Here is a 9375-nt window from a genome sequence, read left to right on the forward strand (position 1 = left end):
ACAGATGTATGGATGTGAGAGTTGGACCATAAAGAAAGCTGAGAGCCAAAGAATTGATGCATTTGAACTGTGGTGTTGGAGAAGACTCTTGAGAGTCCCTTGGACTGCAAGGAGATCCAACCAGTCCATTCTGAAGGAGATCAGCCCTGGGATTTCTTTGGAAGGAATGATGCTAAAGCTGAAACTCCAGTACTTTGGCCAGCTCATGCGAAGAGTTGACTCATTGGAAAAGACTCTGATGCTGGGAGGGATTGGGGGCAGGAGGGGAAGGGTACGACAGAGGATGAGATGGCTGGATGGCATCACTGACTCGATGGACATGAGTCTGAGTGAACTCCGGGAGTTGGTGATGGACAGGGAGGCCTGGCGTGCTGCGATTCATGGGGTCGCAAAGAGTCAGACACCACTGAGTGACTGATCTGATCTGATCTGATTCTATTTATAAACAGAATATATATTTTAAAGATTTGAGTAATTTTAAAAAGCCAAAACACAGCACTTCCTGGTGGTCCAGTGGCTAAGATTCTGCCCTCTCAATGCAGGGGGCTCAGCTTCCATCCCTGGTTAGGGAACTAGATCTCACACACTGTGACTAAGACTGAAGTTCCATATGGCACAACTAGGACCTGGTGCAGGCAAATAAATAAATAAATTTTTTTAAGCCAAAGCACTTTTAAAAAATGGAAAGGAAACAGCTTCAAATTCATCTGAATTGCATAGTGATATTACATATAAGGGCTTCCCAGGTGGTGCTAGTGGCAAAGAACGTGTCTGCCAATACAGGAGACATAAGAGAAGCATGCAGTTTGATCCCTGGGTTGGGAAGATCCCCTGCGGGAGGGCATGGCAACCCACTCTAGTATCCTTGCCTAGAGAATTCCTCGGACAAAGAAGCCTGACAGGCTACAGTCCATTCGGTTGAAAACTGGATACAACTGAAGCAACTTGGCATGCATGCATGCATTACATTTAAATGTATGTCATTATAATTATAAACACACTGTAAAACATGATTATAGCAGAGCTCATGAAGAGGAGTGAGTACAGTATCTATGATCCTTAAGATGATAAGATCCAAGCTCAACATGCATCCTCCTTCCCCAGAACAAGAGAAATAGAACTTGAGTGTATGTAGTAGCTGAGGACTATGGTGGAGAAGCAGTCACTGGCTTCCTGCACGTGGAACAAAGATAGAAGGTCTCATATGGCCAACACTCAGGCCAACACTGGGGCATCAAATGACCACAACTGCCCCCTGGAGAATGCACCTGTTCTCAGACACATTACATGACTGCATTATGCCTTTGTCTACTCATTTGCAGTACGTGGATAATCTCCCCTGCTTCAAAGGTGTTAGGTAAACTATGAATACAGCAACACAGGTGATGCTTGTGAAAGACACACAAACCTGGACACTGGTTACAGTGGGGCAGACAGATTTCATTCAGTAAGAACTACTGCATAATGCAAGAGAGCCCAGTGTGAACTCAACTTCGATTTGTGCCTTTTAAACAGAGAATGAGGGAGTAGGAGGGGAAGTGATGAGATGCGACAGACTCAGGGAAGTAGACAGTCACAAAAAGCTGGTGGGGTGTTGACTAAGGGGTTTGCCCAGCTGGGTTGCTAACTGGTGGTTGTCTTGGAGAGGCTCTGGTTGCCCCATGGAGACTGAGAGACAGGGGTCCTGTCTTGAGGGCTTGAACAGACTAGAATGAAGAGTCCGGGTCACCTACAGCTATGAGAAAGCAGCTGGAGCCTTTATCCTAGGGACTGAACTTGAGCTGTTAGAATCTATGCCCATTCTTTTCTTCTGCCACATGGCAACATGTGGGATCTTATTTCCCTGACCAGGGATCAAATCTGAGCCTTCTGTATTGGAAGTGCAGAGTCTTAAGCACTGGACTGCCAAGGAAATCCCAAACTATGCTAGTCTCATTTTAAGTCTTTAAGTGTGTGTGGGGGGGAGGCGGGGTGGATAGGGAAAGAGTGGCAAAAATTTTTGTACTGAGAGTCTGATATTTTTATGGGCTGAGATTGAGGGCTGGTCAAGAGGAGGACTCAGAAGAGCCTGACCAGAGAAGGGCCAAGGAGATAGTCTTTGTCACACCATTGCTGGCAGAGTACATCACCATAGTCCCTTACATTCCATCAACTTTATCCAGGCTACCTTAGGACACATGATAGCACAAGTTCAAATATATGTGCCAGAGAAGGAAGCTTGGACTATAGACAGTTTTGGAAAATAGACCTGCTTACCTCTACACTTTGGCTGATAACTCTTTCCTGAGTTTTATTTTATAAATCAAAGTGAGAAATGTATTATTCTATAGATTATAATAGAATATAAATACATAATATAAATAAACATTTTATTAAATGTAAATAATACAGAATATAAATATATAATACATATGAAGTTGAAATATTTGCCTTTTTTTTCTACAAATGCTATTTGCAAAATGAAACTCAGGGCCTTTCTGAATACAGAAGTAAAGGTCAAGACTTTGGCCTCCAAATGGAATGAGAAATCATATCTTCTGGTTTCTAACCCTTCTACATAGACACAGGAATGATTATAATTTCAACTAGAGAATTAGAACCACAGAGAGAAAAAGCAGTAATAGCAGTCAGTATCAATAATCAAAGTCAGAAATTATAGATATGCTTCTCAAATATCAACAGGACATGGAACAACAGACTGGTTCCAAAAAGGAAAAGGAATACGTCAAGGCTGTATATTGTCACCGTGCTTATTTAACATATATGCAGAGTACATCATGAGAAACGCTGGGCTTGGTGAAGCACAGCTGGAATCAAGATTGCTGGGAGAAATATCAATAACCTCAGACATGTACATGACATGACCCTTATGGCAGAAAGTGAAGAAGAACTAAAGAGCCTCTTGATGAAAGTGAAAAATGACAGTGAATAAGTTGCCTTAAAGCTCAACATTCAGAAAACGAAGATCATGGAAACCAGTCCCACCATTGCATGGCAAATAGATGGAGAAACAGGAAACAGTGGCAAACTTTATTTTGGGGGGCTCCAAATTCACTGCAGATGGTGACTGCAGCCATGAAATAAAAAGACTTATTCCTTGGAAGGAAAGTTATGACCAACCTAGACAGCATATTAAAAAGCAAAGACATTACTTTGCCAACAAAGGTCCATCTAGTTAAAGCTATGGTTTTTCCAGTAGTCATGTATGGATGTGAGAGTTGGACCATAAAGAAAGCTGAGAGCTGAAGAATTGATGCATTTGAACTGTGGTGTTGGAGAAGACTGTTGAGAGTCACTTGGACTGCAAGTTGATCCAACCAGTATATCCTAAAGGAAATCGGTCCTGAATATTCATTGGAAAGACTGATGTTGAAGCTGAAACTCCAGTAATTTGGCCATCTGATGTGAAGAGCTGACTCCTTTGAAAAGACTCTGATGCTGGGAAAGATTGAAGGCAGGAAGAGAAGACAGAAGAGGATGAGATGGTTGGATGGCATCACTGATTCAATGGACATGAGTTTGGGTAAACTCCAGGAATTGGTGATGGACAGGGAGGCCTGGCGTGCTGTGGTCCATTGGGTCGCAAAGAGTCAGACACAACTGGGTGACTGAACTGAACTGAACTTCTCAAATATCAAATATACTGGCTATTAGAAGTTATGAAGAAAAACCACTGAAAGCAACAATTGTACTTGTCTTTCAGCATCAAGATTTAATATGTTACTGCCAAGATGAATGAAAGATAAAATGGCAGCATCAATAGTGTGACTTCCCACTTAATTAATGAAAAGAGTTTTAACATCTCTGATTATATTTGAAAAGAGTGCTCCAGTAAAAAACACAAACAAAACAAAAACAAGAACCACCAGGTAAACAACTAAACAACCAACCAAATGTTATTATGAGAAAATGGATATAATTCCCTGTGCTATAGAGTGAACTCTTGTTGCTTATCTATTTGATAAATTCACCTTTAATCCCCATCATCTATCTGAACACTTAATGTGAAAGTGAGTCTCTCAGTCATGTCCAACTCTTTGCAACCCCATGGAATTCCAGGCCAAAATACTAGAGTGGGTAGCCTTTACCTTCTCTAGTGGATCTTCCCAACCCAGGTCTTGGGAATCCCAACCCAGGATTGAACCTAGGTCTTTCGCTTTGAGCCACAAGGGAAGCCCAAAAATCATGGTGTGGGTAGCCTATCCCTTCTCCAGCAGATCTTCCTGACCCAGGAATAAGACTGGGGTCTCCTGCATTGCAGGTCTCCTGAATTCTTTACCTTAGTATTTTGACATAATTTCTCCTTGAATAAGATGTGTACATGTTTGTGATTGCAGAGATATGAATAACAATTTTATTCAACAGACTAATTTTTAGAGGAATTCCAGGTTTGCAGCAAAATTTACTGAAAGATGTAGAGTTTTCCTTTACACCCCTCTCCCTAACACATGCACAGCTTCTCCATTACCAACATCCCCTGCCAGATGGTATGGCTGTTACAATGGGTGAACCTACTTTAACACATCAAGACCACTAAGAGGTCATAGTTCACATTAGGGTTCATGCCTGCTGTTGGACATTTTATGGATTTGGACAATTATTCACCATTTTTACATAATAAGAAATAGTTCCAGTGCCCTAAAATTTTCTGTATTCCACCTATTCATCCCTTCCTTCCTCCTCCCAAACTCGAGGGACCACTGATTTTTTTTTTTATTTAGCTGGCTTTATAGTTTTGCTTTTTCCAGAATGTCATATACTTGGAAATATACAGTATGTAGCCTTTTCATGTTGGTGTCTTGAACCTAGTAGTATGCATTTAAATGTCCTCCATGGCTTTTAATGACTTGATAGCCTGTTTTCTTTTTGGTACTGAATATTATTCCATTGTCTGGATGCCCCAACAATTATTTACTGAGTCACCTACTGAAGGACATCTTGGTTCCATCCAAATTGTGACAATTATGCATAAGGCATCTATAAATATCTATTTGTACATATTTGTGTGGACACAGTTTTAATACTCATTTAGTAAATATTACAGAGAAGGCAATGGCAACCCACTCCAGTACTCTTGCCTGGAAAATCCCATGGACAGAGGAGTCTGGTAGGCTGCAGTCCAGGGGGTCGCTAAGAGTCGGGCGTGACTGAGCGATTTCACTTTCACTTTTCACTTTCACGCACTGGAGAAGGAAATGGCAACCCACTCCAGTATTCTTGCCTGGAGAATCCCAGGGACGGGGGAGCCTGATGGGCTGCCATCTATGGGGCTGCACAGAGTCGGACAGGACTGAAGCGACTTAGCAGCAGCAGCAGCAGGGAGCATAACAGGGCTTCCCAGTTGGTGCTAGTGGTAAAGAACCTGCCTGCTAATATAGAAGACATAAGAGATATGGGTTCAGGCCCTGGGTTGGGAAGATCCCCTGGAGGAGGACATGGCGACATTTCAGTCTTCTTGCCTGGAGAATCCCATGGACAGAGGAGCCTGTTGGCTACAGTCTGCAGGATTGCAAAAAGTCAGACACAACTGAAGTGAATTAACACAGCACACATCACAGAAGTAGCCTAACTGTTGAATCATATGGCAAGAGTATGTCATATGAAACCACCAAACTGTCCTCCAAAGTAGCTGTCAAAACTGGGCTGAATTGTAGGATACCTGGCTGGTATCTAAGAATTGCTTGATATATGAGAACACACATACACAGAAATTGATTTCAGATTATTACTAACATTTGCCTGAGTTTTGGCACACTGTGTCTTTCAAGGAATTGGTCTATTTTATCTAGATAATCAAATTTGTGGACATAGGGTTGTTCATATTTCTTTATTCATCCTTTTAATGCCCATGAAGCTATAGTGATATCTGCTGTTTCATTTATGATAATAATTTGAGGTCAATTTTTAGGATTTTTCCCCTAGATAATCATCATCTGCAAAAAAAAAAAAAGACAGTTTTATTTCTTCCTTCCCGATCCATATATTTTTTTATTTCCTTTGTCCAAGATCCATGGGATCTGCAGTGATGTCTCTTCATCTCCAGCATTAGTAATCTATCCTCTCTTTTTTTTTTTCATGGTAATTAGCCTTGTCAGAGGCTTATCAATTTTATTGATCTTTTCAGTGAACCAGCTTTGGTTTTGTTGATTGTTTCTATTGATTTCCTTTTCTTAATTTCATTGATATCTGCTCTTTTTTTTTTTTTTTTAATTTCTTTTCCTCTCCTTGCTTGGGCATTAATTTTCTATTTTCTTTCTAGTTTCCTAAGACGGCAACTGATTTGGTGAAAAAGACTGAGTTTAAATCTTTCTTCTTTACTTATATATGCCTTCAGTGTTGTAAATTTTCTCATAAGCACTGTATTTTACAAAATTTTAATCAGTTGTATTTTCTTTTTAATTTAGGTCCAAATATTTCATTTTGCTTGAGATTTCTTCTTTAACCCATGTGTTATTTAGAAATATCTACTTAATTTCCAAGTATTTGGGGATTTTCTAGTTATTTTTCATGAACTTCCCTGGTGGCTCAGATGGTAAAGAATCAGCCTGCAATGTGGGAGACCTGGGTTTGATTCCTGGGTTGGGAAGATCCCCTTGAGAAGGAAATGGTAATCCACTCCAATATTCTTACCTGGAGAATTCCATGGAAAGAGGAGCTATATTTCACAAATTGCTGATTTCTTATCTAATTCCATTGTTGTTAGAGAGGGAAAACTGTAAGATTTCTGTTCTTTGACTTTTTTTTTTATAATTAGAGGATAATTGCTTTACAATATTGTGTTGGTTTCTGCCACATGTCAACATGAATCAGCCTTAGGTGTACATATGCCCCCTCTCTCTTGAACCTCTCTCCCAGCTCCGTCCCCATCCCACCCCTCTAGGTTGTCATAGAGCCCTGTCTTAGGGTTTCCTGTGTTATACAATGGTAATGGTGAATGGTAAATGTTCCATGTGAGCTTGAAAATAATATGTATTCTGCAGTTGGTTGAAGTAGTCTAAGGCTGTCAATTATATCCAGTTGATTGATGGTGATACTGAATTCAACTATGTCTTTACTGATGTTTTGCCTCCAGGAACTGTCTAACCCCGAGGGAGTGGAGGGGCAGTATCCAACTATAATACTGGATTCATCTATTTCTCCTTGCAGCTCTATCAATTTTTGCCTGATGTATATTTATACTCTGTTGTTAGGTGCATACACATTAAGAATTGCTATGTCTTCTTGAAGAATTGACTCCTTTATTTTCTGTAATGCCCTTCTTTATCCTTGATAACTTTTCTGACTCTGTGCTTTGCTGGGTCTAAAATTAACACAGCTACTCTTGCTTTCTTTTGATTAGTTTCATCATGGTATATCTTTATTAATTTTCTTCTAATCTGTATCTGTCTTTATAGTTAAAGTGAGTTTCTTGTAGACAACATAAACTTGCACTTTGTTTTTTAATCCCCTGACAATGTCTACATTTAACTTAGTGCAATTAGGTCACAGATATTGAAAGGGATTATTGACACAGTTGTATTAATATCTACTACATTTGTAAAACTATTCTTTTTGTTGCCCCTTTTTTCCTTCTTTTGTCTTCCCTTGTTTTGCTGCCTTTTGTAATTTTGACTGCGAATTTTATGTGATTCCATTTTCTCCCCTTTCTTAACATATCAGTATTTATTGTTGTTGTTCAGTAAATAAGTCATGTTCCACTCATTGTGACCCTATGGACTGTAGCACACCAGGCTTCCCAGTCTACCACTATCCCTGGAGTTTGCTCATTTTCATGTCTATTGAGTTGGTGATACCATCCAACCATCTCATCCTCTGTCGTCCACTTCTACTTTTGCCTTCAATATTTCCCAGCATCAGGGTCTTTTCAAACAAGTCAGCTCTTTGCATCAGGTGGCCAAAGTATTGGAGTTTCAGCTTCAACTCAGTCCTTGGATTGAACACCCAGGACTTATCTCCTTTAGGTTGGACTGGTTGGATCTCCTTGCAGTCCAAGGGACTCTCAAGAAGTCTTCTCCAACACCACAGTTCAAATGCATTAATTTTTTGGCTCTCAGCTTTCATTATAGCCCAACTCCCACATCCATACATGACTACTGGAAAAACCGTAGCTTTGACTAGATGGACCTTTGTTGGCAAAGTAATATCTCTGCTTTTTAATATGCTGTCTAGGTTGATCATAGCTTTTCTTCCAAGGAGTAAATATCTTTTAACTTCATGTCTGCAGTTGCCATCTGCAGTTATTTTAGAACCACCCCCCGCCCCCAAAATAAAGTCTGTGACTGTTTCCACTGTTTCCCCATCTATTTGCCATGAAGTGATGGGACCAAATGTCATGATATTAGTGTTCTGAATATTGAGTTTTAAGCCAACTTTTTCACTCTCCTCTTTCACTTTCATCAAGAGACTCTTTAGTTCTTCTTCCCTTTCTGCCATATGGGTGGTATCATCTGCCTATCTGAGGTTATTGATGTTATTTATTTATTTATTCAATTTTCTATTGTTTGCACATGATATGCCTCAATGCAAGGTGTTTGTTTGTTTGGTATTTATTCTGTTCTATGTTCTTTTTTTTAAATTTTATTTTATTTTTAAACTTTACAAATTGTATTAGTTTTGCCAAATATCAAAATGAATCCACCACAGGTATACATGGGTTCCCCATCCTGAACCCTTCTCCCTCCTCCCTCCCCATACCATCCCTCTGGGTCGTCCCAGTGCACTAGCCCCAAGCATCCAGTATCGTGCATCGAACCTGGACTGGCGACTCGTTTCATACATGATATTTCACATGTTTCAATGCCATTCTCCCAAATCTTCCCACCCTCTCCCTCTGCAACAGAGTCCATAAGACTGTTCTATACATCAGTGTCTCTTTTGCTGTCTCATACACAGGGTTATTGTTAGCATCTTTCTAAATTCCATATATGTGTGTTAGTATACTGTATTTGTGTTTTTCTTTCTGGCTTACTTCACTCTGTATAATAGGCTCCAGTATCATCCACCTCATTAGAACTGATTCAAATGTATTCTTTTTAATGGCTGAGTAATACTCCATTGTGTATATGTACCACAGCTTTCTTATCCATTCATCTGCTGATGGACATCTAGGTTGCTTCCATGTCCTGGCTATTATAAACAGTGCTGCGATGAACATTGGGGTACATGTGCCTCTTTCCCTTCTGGTTTCCTCAGTGTGTATGCCCAGCAGTGGGATTGCTGGATCATAAGGCAGTTCTATTTCCAGTTTTTTAAGGAATATCCACACTGTTCTCCATAGTGGCTGTACTAGTTTGCATTCCCACCAACAGTGTAAGAGGGTTCCCTTTTCTCCACACCTTCTCCAGCATTTATTGCTTGTAGACTTTTGGATTGCAG

Source organism: Bison bison, unplaced genomic scaffold (genome assembly GCF_000754665.1).
Source record: "Bison bison bison isolate TAMUID 2011002044 unplaced genomic scaffold, Bison_UMD1.0 scf7180017864316, whole genome shotgun sequence".
Classification (NCBI taxonomy): Eukaryota; Metazoa; Chordata; class Mammalia; order Artiodactyla; family Bovidae; genus Bison; species Bison bison.